The sequence below is a fragment of the Eulemur rufifrons genome, chromosome 4 (genome assembly GCF_041146395.1).
Source record: "Eulemur rufifrons isolate Redbay chromosome 4, OSU_ERuf_1, whole genome shotgun sequence".
Taxonomy (NCBI): Eukaryota; Metazoa; Chordata; class Mammalia; order Primates; family Lemuridae; genus Eulemur; species Eulemur rufifrons.
Window position 1 is genome coordinate 25,216,218 of NC_090986.1, and position 17,674 is coordinate 25,233,891.

The following is a 17,674-nucleotide window of genomic DNA, read 5'->3' on the forward strand; positions in this document are numbered from 1 at the left end:
GCTGGGCATGACTGCCACCCCGCACGTGTGGCTGTTCTGTCCTTTGCAGAGTCACAGCTCTGCTTCCTGCCAGGGCTGTGGTGGTTGGCACAGAATCCCAGCGCTGAGCTTAATGGCCCCTTCTCCCTTAAGCCCAGCCGCAGCACTTCTGAGTCCTGGCTCATGCTCCTGCAGATCCGGTTGCAGTTTTCGTCCGGTGGTACATCGCCCTCTGTGACCTAAAATAGAGGCTTGGCCCTAACCCATTTGTAAAATTCAATATTCAACCAAAAGAGAAATTAAATATTGCCACATAACATGTTATTCACTATTAATGTGTTTATCAATAACTGCTACAATAGATTAATTATACAATTTTTTTTTTTTTTTTTTTTTTTTTTTAGTGACGGGGTCTCACTCTTTCTCAGGTTGGTCTTGAACTCCTGAGTTTAAGCAATCCTCCCACTTTGGCCTCCCAGAGTGCTAGGATTACAGACCTGAGCCACTGTGCCCGGCCTACAATTAATTATTAATACTAAAATTTTGTGGCCGGGCGCGGTGGCTCACGCCTGTAATCCTAGCACTCGGAAGGCCAAGGTGGGAGGATCGCTCGAGGTCAGGAGTTCAAGACCAGCCTGAGCAAGAGCGAGACCCCGTCTCTACTAAAAATAGAAAGAAATTAGCCAAACAACTAAAAATAGAAAAGATTAGCTAGGCTTGGTGGTGCATGCCTGTAGTCCCAGCTACTCGGGAGGCTGAGGCAGGGGGATTGCTTGAGCCCAGGAGTTTGAGGTTGCTGTGAGCTAGGCTGATGCCCCGGCACTCTAGCCCGGGCAACAGAGTGAGACTCTGTCTCGAAAAAAAAATACTAATATTTCATGATTATAGCTGACATTAAGTGCTTACTGTGTGTTGCACTGTATTGCTCTGTATAAACACATTTAATCCTCACTACAATCCCTTATTATCCTTGTTTTTCAGCTGAGGATACTGACACGGAGGGGGAGAGGGAGAAGCTTGCCCAAGTCCCATAGCTAAGAAGTGGTGGAGTTGGGACTGAATTGCGGTAGTCTGTTTACTGACTAGGCAGTCTGACGCCAGAGCCCACACTGGGGCATGTGTCCCACAGTACGTTGCATAGAACACAGTACCAGACAATGCAATGAGAAATGGAAGGGGTATTAAGGACTGAATGTTTGAATTCCCTCAAAATCCATATGTTGAAGCTGTAACCCCCAATGTGATAGTATTCGGAGGTGGAAGCTTTGGGAGATAATTAGATTTAGAGGCCGGGCGCGGTGGCTCACGCCTGTAATCCTAGCACTCTGGGAGGCCGAGGTGGGCGGATCGTTTGAGCTCAGGAGTTCGAGACCAGCCTGAGCAAGAGCGAGACCCCACCTCTACTAAAAATAGAAAGAAATTATATGGACGGCTAAAAATATATATAGAAAAAATTAGCCGGGCATGGTGGCGCATGCCTGTAGTCCCAGCTACTCGGGAGGCTGAGACAGGAGGATTGCTTGAGCTCAGGAGTTTGAGGTTGCTGTGAGCTAGGCTGACGCCACGGCACTCACTCTAGCCTGGGCAACAGAGTGAGACTCTGTCTCAAAAAAAAAAAAAAAAAAAGATTTAGATAAGGTCATGAGAGTGGGGCCCCATGATGGGATTAGTGCCCTTATCAGAAGAGGAAGATAGACTGGAGTCACTCACTCTCAGCCACCTGAACACACAGTGAGGAGGCAGCCATCAACCCGCCTGGAAGAGGGTCCTCACCAGGAACTGAATCTCCTGGCATCTTGACCATGGACTTCCCAGCCTCCAGAACTGTGAGAAATAAATAGCTGTTGTTTAAGCCACCCAATTTGTGGTATTTTGTTATAGCAGCCTGAGCAGACTAAGACAAGGGGTTGTACTTTCTAACAAAATCAGTCTGGAAAATGCCCCACGTAGTACTCTCACCCTATCTTAAAGGACTCGTGATGCTTATTAGGAAATCAAAGGTTCTGAAGAGTCCTGTGGTAAAGGAAGCTATTTAAATTTGTTTAAACAATTGCTTCTCAAACTTTTTTGACAGTGGAACATTTCCCACTTGTGAATATATCAAAGGACACACTTAGAAGGTACAACGGGAAGTAAGGCATATGCCTCAGGTGTGACTGTGTGCTTGTTTTCCAGGTGAGATGTAACTGTCCAGTGAAGTGAGAAGGTTGTACAGGCAAAGGTTTGGTAGTTGAGACCAAAAGGAGAGAAGCAACACAGGCAGAGCCTGAGAAAGACAAGGCAGAGGGCTACATCCAAGTGCCACTGCAGGGGAAAGAGCCCGGATATTCCGGGACATCTGGGGAAGATTAGGGGAAGATATGAGGAAGTTGTTCTTGAGGTAAATCTGGTGAGAACTGACCTTCAAGAACAGAGTTTAGGGGCCTTCCCTGGACAAAGGAGATGACTTTAAGAATAGAAAGGACTTCCCAGTATTAAGTGTTAATTTGAATGTAGGCGGATGGGATAACAAATGACTCACAGAATTATTGTGTCATCTGGGCTGGACAGTGTCTTATATGCTGCCATTAGAAATCCAATACAGAGTGATTTCCTGAAGTTGTCTTCATTTCTTTCTAGAAAATTACAAGATGTGAACTCACATAAAAGGACCAGTTGAGCAAGAGAACAAAAAGATCTTGCTTGGCTGTAGGTCTATCCAAGAAATGTTTACTGACTGTATTGAAAGGACCGAAGAGGCAGAATTTTTTTTTTTTTTTTTTTTTTTTTTTGAGACACAGTCTCACTCTGTTGCCCGGGCTAGAGTGAGTGCCGTGGCGTCAGCCTAGCTCACAGCAACCTCAAACTCCTGGGCTTAAGCGATCCTACTGCCTCAGCCTCCCGAGTAGCTGGGACTACAGGCATGCACCACCATGCCCGGCTAATTTTTTCTATATATTTTTTTAGTTGGCCAGATAATTTCTTTCTATTTTTAGTAGAGACGAGGTCTCGCTCTTGCTCAGGCTGGTCTCGAACTCCTGACCTCGAGCTATCCACCCATCTCAGCCTCCCAGAGTGCTAGGATTACAGGCGTGAGCCACCGTGCCTGGCCTGAAGAGGCAGAATTGATTGCACAATTCGGGTTTTGCATCCTTAAAATGAAATATTAATTATTACCAAGCAGTTAGATATTTTTAATAGTTTATGCTTATTACAGAGTAGGGGTGGAGGGGAGAAGGGAAGATTGATGGCAGAAAAATAGCAAATTGCACAAAAAGCCATCAAATCGTTGTGTGATCTCATGATGAGATTTCATGTCTGTTCCTCTGTCGGGTGAGGGGGCTAGACTAGATGTTCTTAGACATCCCATCCATGCCTACCATCCTGAGATTCTTTGTTCTTCAGAACATGCCAGACGAAGTTTGGAAAAGAAACTTTTATGCAGAGATAAGCACACAATACAATTCAGATAATACATTTGCAATGGGCATTTAACACATAAGTCAATAGTACAAGTAGATCCAATTTGCTTCTTCTTTTATTAAGCAGAATATATAAACATGAGGGACTTCAGTTATTATATTTAACACTGAAGATGTTGTTGTAGAGGTAAACCTCAATATCCAGAAATGAGGTTTCTATGTTCCCTTTATTTAAAACAAATAGAAAGTTTGTCTGACATCAATAATTGTTCCTTAGAATTGGAATGTATTGAGGTTTTATGCATGTTACACAAAGCAAACAGACTATTTACAATCTCTGTGTTCATATACACACCTATAATTTCCAACTGCATACAAATGATGTTTTCTGTTGTGTAAATGCCAAGTGCATTGAGCAAATGTCATTATTCGTGTCACCTATTGGTGAAATGTCATATGACAGCATTTATTGTGTACGAGACACGGCTACCATGCAGAGGGGGGGTTTTCAGGACAGATTAGAGAGGGATTCCCTGTACTCAAGAACAGTGGCTAATCTATCTTTTATGAGACAATTACAAATTTGATCACTGAAAGAGTATTTTATGGTAGTGAGGAATTGTTTATTTTTAGGTGTGATATTGGTATTGTGGTTTTGTTAAAACAACCTTACCTTTTAGAGATACACAGTAAGATATTTCTGGATGAACTCAAGTAATATGTGAAACTTGCTTGAAAATAAAATTAGCAATTTTGATCCATGCTACCATATGGAAGAACCTTGAAAACATTAAGTGAAATAAACCAGACACAAAAGGATAAATATTGTGTGATTCCACTTACACAAATTCATAACAACAGAAAGTAAAATGGGAGTTATTAAGCGCTGGGGGAGGGGAAAATGGGGCGTTATGGTTTAACAGGGACAGAGTTTCAATTTTGCAAAGAATTCTGGAGATGGATGGTGGTGATGGTTGCATAACAATGTGAACGTAGTTAGTACCACTGAACTGCACAATTAAAAAATGATTAAGATAGTAAATTATAGGCCGGGCGCGGTGGCTCACGCCTGTAATCCTAGCACTCTGGGAGGCCAAGGTGGGCGGATCGTTTGAGCTCAGGAGTTCGAGACCAGCCTGAGCAAGAGCGAGACCCCATCTCTACTAAAAATAGAAACAAATTATATGGACAACTAAAAATATATAGAGAAAAAATTAGCCGGGCATGGTGGTGCATGCCTGTAGTCCCAGCTACTCGGGAGGCTGAGACAGGAGGATCGCTTGAGCTCAGGAGTTTGAGGTTGCTGTGAGCTAGGCTGACGCCATGGCACTCACTCTAGCCTGGGCAACAGAGTGAGACTCTGTCTCAAAAAAAAAAAAAAAAAAAGATAGTAAATTATACATTATATGTATTATACCACAATAAAAAATTAGAACCATGGGGAATGGGAGTACAGATATGACAAGAGAGGCCATGAGTACATGGAGAACATGAGAGTTTATGCTCTTCTCTGTATTTTTGTATGTGTTTAAAATTCTCTAAAATGAAAAGTTTCTTTTATTTTTCTAAAGAAATTCTCAGTCTAGAAGGAGAGATAAAATGTGAACATGAGTCACTTCTAAATGACAGAAAGAGGTAAACTAAGAGAAGTGCGGAGGAAATTGCAAGAATGATTGTACTTCTGCAGATGACTTCACATGCAAAACTTAGAGTAGTAATAGCACGTGCCTTTAGCCAATGTCTTGTATAATTTGTACTGAATAATATGTAACCCTCTAAAGGAAAAAGAGAAAAGTAGATCCCACAAACAAGAGATAGGCATCTTAGGAAGCTCCAGTTTTGAGCAAGAGGATGCTAGGGTAGCAGAGACTGGGCAAGAATGTTCTCCCAGAGACCACATCAGAGGCTGCCGGCACAAATTGCCTGTGAGAATAGCATGCAACTGATCAGAAGACCAATGCAGAGACCACCAACAGACGCAGGTCTGAAGCACACTCAAGAGCAACAGAGTGAATGTGGACGGTTCAAATCCAAGTGAAACACAGCACGAAGACAACAGCAGCAGTGACAACAGCAAAGTCTCCACCTCATTTTGGCCAGTATTTCCAACCTCCTTTCTCTACCACAAACTTTAGTTCTTGACGTTTTCCCTTTGGAAATCATTCACGGAGCACCCAAGTGTCAGGTACTATGCTGAGCACTGAGGACGTACAGTGTAGTTCCCGCTCCCCAAAGAGTTCACAACATAGCAGGGCGGACGCACATGCACAATTAATAGGCTAAAATGTGGCTGGCGGGTTACATGGCCAAGATGGGGGACAAAAAAACCCCAACAACCTCAGGGATAAAAAGCAAGGAACCTTTTATTCTGTTTGGGATGCCTGTGGGGCAGGTTCACTGTGCCCTGGTTACCAATCCCAGGGAAGGATTCCCACTACACGGAGGACAGCAAAGATCATCACTATGCCAACCACCAGGAACAGGAGTCCAAATACTTCCACCCACTGCATCTTGGGCTGCAGCTTCTACCACTTGCCTGCCTCGAATGATACAGAACACTCACACAACAAGTTATTAATTAAAAAAAGCAACTTTCATTAGCCACAGCCAGGCAGCGAAGACGGCATGGATTCACAGTAAGCTGGTCCCCCAGGGCTCAGGAAGGCTGCCCAGGGTGGGCGGACTCTTGTCTGCATGTGCCCCCCATTGCACCACGGCTGAGGGACCCCAAAAGCACTCCACTCTGGGATTTACACCCTGAGGGAAAACTGGGATCATTGGGTTAAAGCATTGCAGGAGGGACAGAAACAAAGCCAGGGATGTTCCAGACGGTTCCTCCCTATCTCAGGATTTTGCATTCCCACATTCTATGCTTATTCTGAGAACTATGAGCAAGAAATGGGGAAGAGCTGGGTCACCTAGGACATCTGGGGACTTGTCCTGCACTGCCCGGGAAGATCTTCCCAGAAGAGGTTACACTGAATTAGTCTCAAAGGCTGATGAGAATTTCTAGTCTTTATCCAGAGGAACTAGGACGAGCAAAGACATAGAGGCATGGAAGGACGCAATATGCCCAGTGACTGTGAGCAACCTTGGGCTAAAATTTAGCAGGCAGGATGGGGAAAGGAGATGCGGATTGCGCCTGATTACGAAAGCCCTTGCCTGCCATTCTAAAGGATCTGGACTTCTCTGGGTGGGTGGGTCAAGGGTTGAAAGTGAGTAGTGATGAATGGTAGAATTTTGTTTGGCCAGCTCAAAGTTAAAAATAATTTTGAACGCCTTTGGAGAGGGAGTTCATGCTCCAATTTAGCCACAGACCTGTGGTGTAAGGACTGAAATTAAAATTCCGCAACCCCAGGCTGCAGTGTTCTCCTCCCCTGGGCTGTGAGTATATGTGACTAATAAACTGCTGCTCCTCTCATCTGTCCGGTGGTGGGTGCAGTGTGTTCAACCATCCCCATAACCCTAGAGCAGGAATCCCTCCTTCACAACAGGGTGAAATAGAGGCAAATTAAACAAAACCCCATTGCACTATATTGTAGTAACACCCTGCTTCTTGGTACACTTCTGTTTCCTGCCTAACTCTGAAAAAATTTGAGCTTGTGACACCTTTTCTAGGGGAATGACATAATTATTTTCTAGGGGAATAAAATTATTCATTGTGAAATATTTTACGAATATTATCCTTCAGGAAAGATTATATGGAAGGTAGTGTTCAGGATAGATCATATGTGGAACAAACTAGAGGTGGAATGACCAGTCAGGAAATGATCTGGATGGAATGATACTCCTAGCTGGGGTGTGTGCATGGATACTGTGACACTCTGCCCAGGCAGGACAGTGAAGGATGTCCTGCCCCAGCTGCGGGAAGTGCTGCAGCAGTCAGCTCTCAGCCCTAAATTGTTGGAGCAGGGGTCAGCAAACAACAGCCCTCGGGCCAAAGCTAGCCCCCGACCTGTTTCTGTACAGCCTATGTAAGAATGGTTTTGTATTTTCAAATCATTGAAAGAACCAAAACAAGAATAATATTTTGTGATATAGGAAAATTACCTGAAATTCACATTTCAGTGTTCACAAATAAAGTTTTATTGGAACACAGCCACGCTCATTCATTTAAACATCATCTATGGCTGCTTTCATGCTACAACAGCAGAGCTGAGCAGTTGCAACAGAGACCACGAGACCTTCAAAGTCTAAAAATTGACCACCTAGCCCTTTACAGAAAACTGTTGCTGACCCCTGCTTTAGCGCTTTGCTGCTCTGCTCTGCGGTCTAGGGGCCAAGTATCACGATTACCTGGGAGGTTGTTAGAAACATGGAATCTTGGTCCCTACCCTAGACCTAGTGATTTGGAATCTTGGGATCCCAGGTAGTTTCTACTCACATGAAAGTTTGAGAAGTGGTGTCTGGAGGGCTCTGCTCTGGCCATCCTCTGGCTATGCCCTCCCTACATGCAAGCAGTCAGCAAGCTCAAGGTCATAGGTCAGCACGGAGCCTCCTCCCCCTGTAGGCCATGCTCTGAGCACCTAGGAATTCCCAGCTTCCAGGGTCAATGAGGCCTTCTCCCTGGGGTCTATCCTATAACCCAACAGGTGGCCAAGATGCAGCTGTTTCCAGGGTGGGAGGAGAGTGGCCTGTGCTTGAACTTGCAGACTGGGTGTCTTCTTTCTTGAGCTGCAGGTTCCTCATGGCACAAAGAAGATCAGAGCTAAAGGTACAAAGGGAAGGGGAAAGGCTAGGGGTGGAGCTGGCGCTCCGCTCTCCCCTTCTGGCCTGGGCTCCAGAGCCCAGGAACTCTACCCTGCCGTGTAGTTACATAGGTCTATTTGACAGTTTGTTAGCTTGATTTATAAGTTTTAAATATTTAAGCATAGGTTATGGGCCTTCATTCATCCTCTTGACACGGGGCCCATGAATGTCAGTCTGTTGAATGCTTTTCAAAGTGTGTTTTGGGGACCACCTGTAGCAGAATTCACAGGGGTTGTTTATTTAAAATGCAAATCCCCAGGCCTTACTTTTGACCGCCCTGAATCAGAATCTTTGGGGATGGGGCCGAGGGATCTGCATTCTAACAACCTCCCCTGGTGGTTCAGCCCATATGAGAGTTTCAGGAATGCTCATAACTGGGGTAGAGTGGGGAGGAACTGGCCCCAGGGGTCAGGAGCTTCACGGGAGAAGAGAGGGAGCCAGCCCGGTCAGGGGACCATGCTGGCACCCAGCTTCCAATGCGTCCCACTTCTCTCGTTAGCTCACTTCATCATCTGGGCTGAACCCAGACTTGGGAGTCAGCTGCAGAGAGAAGTTTTCGGCCAGAATGGGCCAGGGGCATCCTCCCCAAATGCGGTGTCTTCCCTGTAGAGGGAAGTGTCTGAGTCAATGCAAAATGGGGAGGAAAAGAAACTGTGGGGGCTTGGAGGGACCCCAGAGACTCAAGAGCAGATTCAGGCGGAAGTCTCTGTGCAAACCTTTGGGCGGGCAAGATCTTCGGGGTCTTGCAGGGGCCATGGGAGGCGCTGGTACATACAGACCATGACATCCAACCGACCTGGGTTCAAACCCGGTTCAAACCCTGAATCTGTCACCAACCGTGTGACTTTGAGCAAGTTCCTTAAGCTCTCTAGGTTTGTTTTCTTATCTGTAAGATGAGGATCCTAACACCTCCTGACAGGTCTAAGTAAGTGGCGGCCACTCTTTCTTATGAAGCTTGTTATCTTCTACCACCGCATGTTCTGACGCTTGATCTCACAGGCACTTGCCCACTGGCTGATAAAATGAGCTTCCTCAAACCTCACAGACAGGAAACCACTTAGGTTCCGGTTGCAGCCCTGTGCCCGAGCAGGGCGTGGCCAGTCACCTCTAACTCCTTGACACTCCCCGGGAAGGAGCAACTCCTGGAGTCACATGGCCAAACTGCTCACTGGGCACGGTTAGAGTGATCCCACCTGTCAAGACCACACCCTGGGACTCGCTCTCAGGTTTGTGAGGAATGAAAGTTCCGGGACAGCTGTGCCATACTGCAAGCTACCACTAGGGGGAAGCAGAACCCAAGCATCCGCGTGAGAACCAGGAAAAGCTGGGAAATGTGGCCCAGGGAGCCCAACGGGTTGGGTGGGGAGGAGGACCCTCCCTGTTTCACCCCCCCATACACGCGCGATCCTGTCTTGCTCTCCAATCACCTGATCCCTCTTTTCCTCTGTTCTCTGGTCCTGGTACAGTTCAGTATATATCGCGCATGGCAAAGACCAGCGGTTCTCAAACTCCGCCGCATGTTCCAATCACCAAATCTCAATCTCGGGCTGGGAAGCAGGAGTCAACAGGTTTTTAAATGCCACAGGTTATTTCAATTTGTGGCCAATTGGAACCACTTTTTAGGCAAAAGACCTCATTTTGCCCCACGTGGAGGCTGGCTTTCATTTGGAGAGGACCCTCCAAATGCCTCCCTAACTAACCATACATCCTTCTCCTCCTCCCCATCTGTCTGTAGTTGGTGCCAGTGTTTCCTATATTTTAACGAGCATGCAGGCTCCCTGGGGCTGTGGTTAATATGCAGATCCAGGTTCAGCAGGTCTGGGGTGGGGCAGAGATTCTTCATTTCTACTAAGTGCCCAGGTGCTGCTGGTCCGAGGACCACACAGCAAGGTTCCTGGAACATCGCCCTGTGTTTCGCAAATGCACCTTGACAGGTGTTCTCTAGCTGTTGTGTGTTCCTTTTCTGCCTCTGTATTGAGCATGTCCCTAGGCTCTGAAAGCTGGATGCTGTCACATCTGCCCTGCATGCGAACGCTGGGCACAACTTGCTGTGGGCAACCCAATAATACATCTGAGTCACCTTGCCTTGGCGTCCTGCCTCCCTCATCCCTCCCTCCCTGCTTGAAAGGGGTCCTCCTGCTGTGCGTGCTTTCCAAATGCAAACCTAATAACCCAGAGCCCACACCCCACCACCCCCTTATCAGGCTCTCACTCTCCAGGCCACTGTCCTCCTGCCCTAATCACCCAGGGCCAGACACCAGACAACTAGGGACAGCCCCAGTGCCCCAGAGCCTGCTAAAATGATTTCAACTAGCCCGTCCGAAACTTGCTTCCCTGCCTCGCCCACTCCTTCCTATGGAAACCACAGTAAAGGCTCTTGCCACAGTGTCCCCCGTCCCCTGCCTCCTGACTGACCTGGTGCTTCCCCATGTGGCCCCCTGTGGCACAACGTGTCCCCTCCTCTTGGGCTCTGTAACAAACTGTCTTTTCAATGGCATTCATCTCCTGTTGGCTTCACCATACCTGACCAATAATAGGACATACTAGAACAACTTCTGCTAAGAAGGGAAGAGGGGCTGGGTCCCAGCCTTTCTGCATCCTGCCTCTCAGCCCGGTCCTGCTCTGGTCCTCGCTGTGCTGCTCACGGCGTGAACAGGACCCTGCACACACACAGAAGAGAGCCCAATCCATGACTGCTGAATGAATAAATGAACGATGTGGAGAGAAAAACTCTGAACTTGGAATTGGAGACCTGGCTCTGCCTCCTACCAGCCGTGAGAACTTGACCAAGTGACGGCTCCCAGACTCGGTGACTTTGTTTAATCTGTCTTGTCATTTCATGGTGAGACCAAGTGAGATAAAGTGCTAAAGCCCCTAGTTATCAACAGTGGCATCCTCCCTTCTCTCTCTATCTCCTGCTTGTCACCATTGTTCAGGGTTCCAGCCATGCCCTTCACATGCTTCCTGGGAGATCTGATCAATTCCTGAATCTTCAAATCTTTGTCCACAGTTGCTATGGTCTAAATATTTGTTTCCCCCCAAAATTCATATGTTGAAATTCTAAGGCCTAAGGTGATGGTATTGGGTGGTGGGGCCTTTGGGAGGTGATTAGGGGGCGAGGGTGGAGCCCTCATGCAGGATCAGTGCCCTGTAGGGGAGGCCCAGAGCTGCCTCCCCACCCACCAGGTGAAAACCAGGTGAGATGAACCAGGAAGCCAGCTCCCACCAGACACCTAATCTGCCAGCACCCTGATCTTGGACTTTCCTGCCTCCAAATCTGTAAAAAGCCTATTTCTGTCGTGTATGAGTTACCTAGTCTAAAGTTATGGCAGCCTGAACAGACCAAGACACCAGCTCAGATTCCTCCTTGAGCTCCAGATATGTCTAATCAAACACGGACAGTACATCTCCGTCTTGTCAACTTACATGTAGGTCATAGTCAGCATGTTAAAAACCAAGTTTATCCTGTCTTTGCACCTCCCCAAACCAGCTCCTTCCCTCATAGATCTTACCACCAAGGGGAGGAGCGCATAGCGAGGGAGAGGTGATGTGGAGTGGGGGTGGGGCCGCTTGAGGGATAAGCTGGCAGAGATGTGGGACAAGCATAGAAAGAAGACCCCCTGGCACTCTGAGGGACCAGTATCAATTATAGGTCATAGGCCGGGCGCGGTGGCTCACGCCTGTAATCCTAGCACTCTGGGAGGCCGAGGCGGGTGGATCGCTCGAGGTCAGGAGTTCGAGACCAGCCTGAGCAAGAGTGAGACCCCGTCTCTACTAAAAATAGAAAGAAATTATATGGACAACTAAAATATATATATACAAAAAATTAGCCGGGCATGGTGGCGCATGCCTGTAGTCCCAGCTACTCGGGAGGCTGAGGCAGGAGGATCGCTTAAGTCCAGGAGTTTGAGGTTGCTGTGAGCTAGGCTGACGCCACGGCACTCACTCTAGCCTGGGCAACAAAGCGAGACTCTGTCTCAAAAAAAAAAAAAAATTATAGGTCATGTCACAGCAGGGTCATGGTGCTCCAGTCCCAACAAGCAGAGAGAGAAAGAGATCCAGGGTCCCCCACCTGTGCAGGTGGGCTTAGAATAGTGGGGACATGAGAGGAGAGACCTCTGGATGGTTTAACTGAGATGCCACCCAGACAGGAAGCTGGAGAACAACTTCCTGGAGCTGCAACCTGGGCACGGCCTCCCCAGAAGCCCAGAGACCATCTGGGCAAAGAGCCCTTAAATTCTTTCAAACCCTGCTGGCCACTCCTCTGCCCAGGGCAGGAGCAGGGAAGCCCACAGGAGGCAGGTGCTCAGTGGGCACAGCAGAGGTGGGCTGGCACAAAGTCGGGCACTCTCTGTCTTGGCGAACTGGCTGGGGGCTGTGGAAGCTCATCTCCCCTTTCCTGCAGCTTAGCAGAGATCTGCTCAGCAGACTTGGTTAGGTGCCTGGGAGATCAGGCCGGTTACAGCCACGGGGCTCCTGATGGCCCTTTTTTTTTTTTTTTTTTTATTTGTTTGAGAGAGAGTCTCGCTTTGTTGCCTGGGCTAGAGTGAGTGCCCTGTGTCAGCCTAGCTCACAGCAACCTCAAACTCCTGGGCTCAAGCAATCCTTCTGCCTCAGCCTCCCGAGTAGCTGGGACTACAGGCATGCACCACCATGCCCGGCTAATTTTTTCTATATATATTTTTAGTTGGCCAGCTAATTTCTTTCTATTTTTAGTAGAGACAGGGTCTCGCTCTTGCTCAGGCTGGTCTCGAACTCCTGACCTTGAGCGATCCACCCACCTCGGCCTCCCAGAGTGCTAGGATTACAGGCGTGAGCCACCGTGCCCAACTCCTGATGCCCCTCTTTTGAAGGGAGGCCATTTCTCCCACCAGGGATGTTCCCTGACTCCCTCCCTACAAATATATAGAGCATGTGGGAGCAGGGTGTGGGGGTGCCCTGGCGGGGGGCTGCTGCTGTCTGATCCAAGCTGCAGGACAGCATCAAGTGTAGCTTTTATGCCCTGCTTACAAGTGTCCTCCGTGGTGTGGCACCAGCCATGTGTGTCCTTGACACCTTAGCAGAGAGGATTGATTCACCCTGTCTCTGAAGCCAAGAGACCTGCAAGTTTTGAACCCTCCTCTCCACTAAAACTTGATTTATACTTATAGGTCCCTGGGTCCCATCAGCCTCAGCCCCCTTCACCTGCCTGCCCCGCTGCACTCAGAACCCCCAGTCTCTCCCCTGCATCACTGGAACAGCCTCAGGCCAGCATGGGTCCACCCCTGCCCCGCCCCCATCTCTCTTCTCCCCACTTCTAGAATGATCTTCTTGAGAGGCAAATCCACCCAAGAGGTCTCACTCCTGCCGGGGACCTTTGTCAGTCTCTGCTCGCCTCTTCCATTCCCCTATCCCTGGTCCCAGTCCCACACAGACGCTCACCAGTCCCCTGCGGGGCCTCCCTGCCTTTTCTGAACAGGCAGCTCTTTCTTGGACCTGCTCTCTCTCTCCTCCCTGCCGAGGCTAACCTGGTCTTATCTTCCTGCACTGATGGGGGCCGATCCCCTTCCTGTGTTCATAGCAACCTCTTCTGACCCCCATTAGCACCTTGTTCTAATGCATCGCACCCTAATACTTTACATTCTGTTTCTGTTTCCTCCACTATGGGCGAGCCCCTTGGGGACAGGAGTTTGTTTCCTCTAAAGCTTCACAGCCTGGCACAGAGCTGGCCCTTAAACATGTTTTGGGAAATGAGTTCCTCAGTGGGTCCCTTGATAAACAGCATCAACATCGCCCAGAACATGTTAGAAATGCACGTTCTCGCCCGGCCTGACCTGCGGAGTCAGAGCTCTGCCGGTGGGGCACACGCAGCACTCGGGTTCCACCAATCTTCCAGCTGATTCTGATGCACACTTAAGTTAGAGAGCAGCTGAAGCAAATCAATGAGAACTTAATGGAATATGATGGAATCTGGCGCTATTATTCAGCCTTGACTGAAATATTACAGTGATGGTAAGTCCTCGAGGGCAGAGCTCTCCTCCGGTTCCCACCCTCAGCACTTGACATTCAGGTTGCCCATCTCTTTCTCAGCCCTTGTTAGATTGTGGTGGTTGGTTTTTGTTGTTGTCTGTTTGTTTTTAGACAGGGTCTCCCTCTGCCGCCCAGGCTAGAGTGCAGTGGTGCAATCATATCTCACCGCAGCCTTGAACTCCTGGGCTCAAGGAATCCTCCTGCCTCAGCCTCCTGAGCAGCTGGGATTATAGGCACCTGCCACCACACCCAGCTAATTTTACTGGTTTTTTGTAGAGATGGGGTCTTGCCGTGTTGCCCAGGCTGGTCTCAAACTCCTGAACTCAGGTGATCCTCCTGCCTCCCAAAGTGTAAACTATCTTGTTAATATACTTTGAAGGTCTCCAGAATAATCTGAGGAGAAACCCAGTGCCCAGGGAGAGCCCTTGTGCCGTGGTTGAGATGTGCAGGCAGAACTCTGTGGTCTTAGTACCGGGTGTCTCATCCCACACTCTCAAATTAAAACCATTTTGCTTCAGAAATTAGCCCCCTATTGCCTCAGGGTCTGCACTTTACCCGTAGTGACAAGTATTCCACTCTATTTTAAAATGTAATCTGAAGGAGTTGATGATGAGTTTCTTTTAGCCTTTTATTTTTTGTCTCTTGGTTTCTTGACATAGTTGTTATTGTTTTGTGTGTGTGTGTGTGTGTGTGTGTGTGTGTTTTGAGACAGAGTCTCACTCCGTTGCTCAGGCTAGAGTGCCCTGGCGTCAGCCTAGCTCACAGCAACCTCCAACTCCTGGGCTCAAGGGATCCTCCTGCCTCAGCCTCCTGAGTAGCTGGGACTACAGGCATGCGCCACCACGCCCGGCTAATTTTTTATGTATACTTTTAGTTGTCCAGCTAATTTCTTTCTATTTTTAGTAGAGACGGGGTCTCGCTGTTGCTCAGGCTGGTCTCGAACTCCTGAGCTCAAACGATCCGCCCGCCTCGGCCTCCCAGAGTGCTAGGACGCAGTTGTTATTGTTAATATCAGGAGTTTTAAAATGAAAGACAGAAGCTTATTGCACAAGCTCTCTCATGCGCGGGAGGCTGGTCAGTATAATGCATTTTCTCCTGTGGCCTGTTACCATGTCTGGCTTTAGCGGGTGCTCAACAAAGGGTGGCTTTTGATTACTCGATGAAAATCTCTCGGAGGCCATTTAAGAAGCTGGGAAATAACTTCTTCAAGACTGAAGAATGCATCCACAGAGCAAATGTGAAGTTCCTGCGAGCACCGTCAGGGGGTGCTGGAGCAGCCCTTCCACCATCGGACTCCTGCCTTCCCCTCTCGCTTCCCCCATTCTCCCCAGCCTGCGCTCCAACGTGTCTTAATCTCTTTCAGTTCCTCGAATTCATCAAACTCTCTGTTGTTCTGGACCTTTGGACCTGTCTTTCCCCTGCCTGAAACTACCTCTCCCCTATTTTCTTAACTAACTCTCACTCATCCTTCGGGTCACAGGTGAAATGTCACTTTGCCCGGTGAGGCTCCCGCTCCTCCGTGAGGTTGGGACTTTACCCCTTCCCGTCCTCACGCTCACCGCCCACCGACTTTCCCCGTAACTGCTGCTCTCTTATCTGCTTTCCCCTTTCGGCCTGGAAGAGCAGGGACTGCGTCTCCTTCATTTTTCCCCAGCACCTGTCTCAGAGCCTGGCCCGCAGTAGGGGGCAAGCGTTCGTTGGATGACTTTGATGAACCAGCACACAGGCTTTAGGTGAACAGCTTCTCAAGTCCCAAATTTGTCCACTTGCTTTCCTCTCACCCTCAGCCGACCAAGAATTCAGCTGCTTGAGTGGGCCAGGCACAGTGTCTCACACCTTTAATCCCAGCACTTTGGGAGTCCGAGGTGGGAGGATCCCTTGAGGAGTTCAAGACCAGCCTGAGCAACATAGTGAGACCCCGTCTCTACAAAAAATAGAAAAGTTAGAGTTCGATCGGTAGCGGGAGCGGAGAGCGGACCCCAGAGAGCCCTGTGCAGCCCCACCGCCGCCGCCGGCCTAGTTACCATCACATATCGGGAGGAACCGCAGCTGCCGCAGCCGGCCCCAGTCACCACCACCGCAACCATGAGCAGCGAGGCCGAAACCCAGCAGCCGCCCGCCGCCCCCCCCCCCCGCCGCCCCCGCCCTCAGCGCTGCCGACACCAAGCCCGGCACCACGGGCAGCGGCGCAGGGAGCGGTGGCCCGGGCGGCCTCACATCGGCGGCGCCTGCCGGCGGGGACAAGAAGGTCATCGCAACGAAGGTTTTGGGGACAGTAAAATGGTTCAATGTAAGAAACGGATATGGTTTCATCAACAGGAATGACACCAAAGAAGATGTATTTGTACACCAGACTGCCATAAAGAAGAATAACCCCAGGAAGTACCTTCGCAGTGTAGGAGATGGAGAAACTGTGGAGTTTGATGTTGTTGAAGGAGAAAAGGGTGCGGAGGCAGCAAATGTTACAGGCCCTGGTGGAATTCCAGTTCAAGGCAGTAAATATGCAGCAGACCGTAACCATTATAGACGCTATCCACGTCGCAGGGGTCCTCCACGCAATTACCAGCAGAGTTACCAGAATAGTGAGAGTGGGGAAAAGAATGAGGGATCGGAGAGTGCTCCTGAAGGCCAGGCCCAACAACGCCGGCCCTACCGCAGGCGAAGGTTCCCACCTTACTACATGCGGAGACCCTATGGGCGTCGACCACAGTATTCCAACCCTCCTGTACAGGGAGAAGTGATGGAGGGTGCTGACAACCAGGGTGCAGGAGAACAAGGTAGACCACCAGTAAGACAGAATATGTATCGGGGTTATAGACCACGATTCCGCAGGGGCCCTCCTCGCCAAAGACAGCCCAGAGAGGACGGCAATGAAGAGGATAAAGAGAATCAAGGAGATGAGACCCAAGGTCAGCAGCCGCCTCAACGTCGGTACCGCCGTAACTTCAATTACCGACGCAGACGCCCAGAAAACCCTAAACCACAAGACGGCAAAGACACAAAAGCAGCCGATCCACCAGCTGAGAATTCGTCCGCTCCCGAGGCTGAGCAGGGCGGGGCTGAGTAAATGCCGGCTTACCATCTCCACCATCGTCCGGTTTAGTCATCCAACAAGAAGAAATGAATATGAAATTCCAGCAATAAGAAATGAACAAGATTGGAGCTGAAGACCTTAAGTGCTTGCTTTTTGCCCGTTGACCAGATAACTAGAACTATCTGCATTATCTATGCAGCATGGGGTTTTTATTATTTTTACCTAAAGATGTCTTTTTTGGTAATAACAAACGTGTTTTTTAAAAAAGCCTGGTTTTTCTCAATGCGCCTTTAAAGGTTTTTAAATTGTTTCATATCTGGTCAAGTTGAGATTTTTAAGAACTTCATTTTTAATTTGTAATAAAAGTTTACAACTTGATTTTTTCAAAAAAGTCAACAAACTGCAAGCACCTGTTAATAAAGGTCTTAAATAATTAAAAAAAAAAAAAAAGAAAAGAAAAGTTAGCTGGGTGCGGTGGCACACTCCTGTAGTCCCAGCTACT

General features: G+C 48.6%; 1 protein-coding gene and 1 pseudogene across 2 annotated transcripts in view; one reads left to right on the forward strand and one right to left on the reverse strand.

Moving 5' to 3' along the window:
- CLDN10 (claudin 10) overlaps positions 1 to 17,674 on the reverse strand; it is a 109,103-nt gene that overhangs the window by 67,895 nt on the left and 23,534 nt on the right. The window lies entirely within an intron of this gene.
- Positions 16,189 to 17,270, forward strand: LOC138382606 (Y-box-binding protein 1 pseudogene; annotated as a pseudogene).